This window comes from Orycteropus afer, unplaced genomic scaffold (genome assembly GCF_000298275.1).
Source record: "Orycteropus afer afer isolate SDZICR_OR568_19922 unplaced genomic scaffold, OryAfe1.0 scaffold00010, whole genome shotgun sequence".
Classification (NCBI taxonomy): domain Eukaryota; kingdom Metazoa; phylum Chordata; class Mammalia; order Tubulidentata; family Orycteropodidae; genus Orycteropus; species Orycteropus afer.
The window spans coordinates 189576-192742 of record NW_006921597.1 but is presented as its reverse complement, the minus strand read 5'-3'; the positions used below and the strand labels follow the sequence as shown (position 1 = coordinate 192742).

The 3167-nt window shown below is 42.1% G+C and overlaps 1 pseudogene; it reads right to left on the bottom strand.

The window, feature by feature from the left end:
* Window positions 1–3061: 3061 nt before the first annotated feature.
* LOC122150890 lies at window positions 3062–3167 on the bottom strand (annotated as a pseudogene).

The window sequence follows — 3167 nt, the reverse complement described above, 5'->3', positions numbered from 1 at the left end:
GTCCCAAGTTTTTGGATCAAATGTCAAGCTGGAGGCTTTTCCCAACTCTCACAGCTGCAGGGGCTGAGGAGCTCAAGGTTGGCAGGCAGTATACTGGCTGTTGACTCCAAAAATAATGAATCCAAGATCTCCAGGCCGAATGGTGGATTGTTCGCTCATGGACAGTTGTAGGCAGCACAACAGAATCCCAATTCACAAAAGAATGTCTCTTTTCCCAGGATGTCATAAATGTACTGGAAGCAGGCCACACCCTAGGGAAACTCCCTTTCAATGGATGATTGTTGTTGTTGTTGTTAAGTGCCGTCGAGTCGTTTCCGACTCATAGTGACCCCATGCACAGCAGAACGAAACACTGCCCGATCCCGCACCAGCCCCACAATCCCTGCTATACTTGAGCCCATCATCGCAGCCACCGTATCAATCCATCTCCTTGAAGGCCTCCCCCTCCTTCGTCGACCCTCCACCCTACCAAGCATGACATCCTTCTCCAGGGAATGGTCCCTTCTTACAACATGACCAAAATAGGTGAGACGAAGTCTGGCCATTCTTGCTTCCAAGGAGCATTCTGGCCGCACTTCCTCCAGGACAGATCTGTTAGTTCTTTTAGCAGTCCACAGTACTTTCAGCAATGGATGATAGGCCGCTCAAAACATCCACAGCTGATCCCATCATGGGAACAACTCACACTTTCCTAAACCACACTGAATTGTGAATAAATCACAATTGCCTAAACCACACAGAACTGTGGTCCAGCCAAATTGACACACAGCTCCAAATATCACAGGGTCTATCCTATTTGGGGTTCGTTGGACTTCCTGAGTGGATGTATTCTCATCTTTCATCATATCAGGAAAGTTCTCTTCCAACAAATCTTCGACAATTTTCTCTGTGGTTTTATTTGTCTCTTTCTGTTCTGGAATTTCGATTGTGTTGTTGTTGTTGTTATGTGCCCTCGAGTCAGACCTGACTCATAGCAACCCCTTCTTGGGTTTCCAAGGCAGTATCGCTAGGGAAGTAGATTGCCCCATCTTCCTTCTGAGGAGTGGCTGGTGGGTTTGAACCGCCAGCCTTCTGGTTAGCAGTCAAGTGCCTTAGACACTACGCTAATTCCAGAGCTCCTGGAATTTCGATTTCATTTAGGTTATTCCTTTTGATGGTATCCCACGTGAACCTTAGGCTTTCTTCATTTTGTTTTGAACTTCTTTCTGATGGATCACTTTGCAAAGACGTATTCAGGTATTTGCCTGTAATTTCACTAATTCTGTCTTCCATTGATTCAATTCTACTCTTTTGCCTGTTTGGTGTCTTATCTATTTCAGAAAATTTAGTATTAATTTTCTGGATTTCTGTGTGTAGATTTTGTATCATCTCTAATTTTTCATTTATTTTGTCATTTTGTTCTTTCGAAATTGTTGCACGGTTTTCTCTGTGTTTTCCTCAATTTTGTCAGTGTTTTCCTTGATCTGCCTCTCAGTTTGTGGAAGATACCTAAATATAATTCTTTTGAATTCCTTATCAGGGAGTATGAATGCTGAATCTTCCTCAGAGATGTGTTTTGAGTCTGTATCCTGGTCCGTTGTTTCTCCTGCTTTATCTTGCTTCTTTGTGTGGACTGTGATGCTCTGTTGTCTCTGAAGCATTGTGACGTTTTTGTGTTTATGTTTAATTGATGATTGTGTATTGGAGTGACTTGCCCACGATTTTCATTTTGTTTTGTTTGTATGTTTTCTACATAAGTGGGGTACTATGCTGTGCTCCTCTGTTCACTAATTGACAGCACTTATACACTCACCACCTGTCTCCTTTCCTGTTGTCAGCCTCTTGTATGTCCCTGCCGTCCTTGGCAAACAGAGCCCATTCTTAGGTCCTGTTTTCGTTCAGCTTTTCCCAATAGTTGGTGCCTCATACACTTCTGTGTACTTTCTAAGCTCAATGCTCCAGGATTATCTTCTTTAACTCTGTCAATTGGTTTCTCTTTCCCTTGTTGAGGAGGGTCTGTGTGTCTTGTCTACCTATTCCTCCATGTTATCAGAAGTCCTCCCAGAAAGTTTTTCTTATACTCTCAGGTCAATGAGGAATTCCAAGTCTTTGTGCTTTTAGTGAGATTAGAGTTGCAATCTCCAAATACTGGGCATTTTTCCTACTTTAGAAATATTTTTGTTAGGTTTAAGCTGAATTCAGTATATGAAATTGTCAAGCATAAAAGGACTGCAGCTAATTTCTTTCAATGTTGATTGAATTCAACTGATGTCTTCACAGGCTGATTGGAATTCACGTTCTTTTCTTTCTTTTTGCCTCACAGTATGCTGCAACTCCACACTCAGAAGGCTCCTCCATGCCTGCCTTAATGTTCTGCTGGCATTGTCTTAGAATTATTTATCACTTCATCTTTGAAACTGTGGTTTGTAAGTGAGGTTCCATGGGACAAGGAGGCGTGCACATGAGCAGAGGAAACACGCACAGTATGTCTGTCTGCTGCAGTTCCTCACTGGCTCCTTTACAGACAGCGCTGATAAGCCCGTGAGCACAGAATGAAGGTGCCCTGACAAGGCATGGGAGTTCAGCAAGACTCAAAGTGAGAACAAGATGTGAAAGCACAAGAGAAGTCAAAGTCAAAAACAAACTAACAAAAACCCCATGAGCTTTTATTAAAATAGTTTATTACTTACATGGGTAGTGAAAGGAAAAGTTGCAAAATATGACAGCTTCTCCTAAGAGAACACAAAAAAGGAGGCAAGATGACTGCAACACAAGTAACAGGACCCAGTTGCCCAGCAGTCAATGCCTTGCTCAAATTAAGCAGCTTTATATCCTGTAGCTGTGACCCATGGAGAGTTACAAAAACAGCTAATACTGGAAATAAAACCAAGACAAGAATTCTTAAAGAAAGCTATTCCCAAGGGATTGCATTTTTATTAAAATAAAGAGTTATAATTCGTCATATTGTTTTAACAGGTATGACCCGGGGAGTACAAAGTAAGAAGCCAAAAAAAGCTTATACTTACAAAACTCATCATTTTTTAATAATGCTAAACATGTCTAACTTTGAGACAACGAATATCAGGGGAAAGCGCGAACGCAGTCCCCCACTACCATAAATTATGCGGTCGAGTTTCCCACATTTGGGGAAATCGCAGGGGTCAGCACATCCGGAGTGCAATGGATAA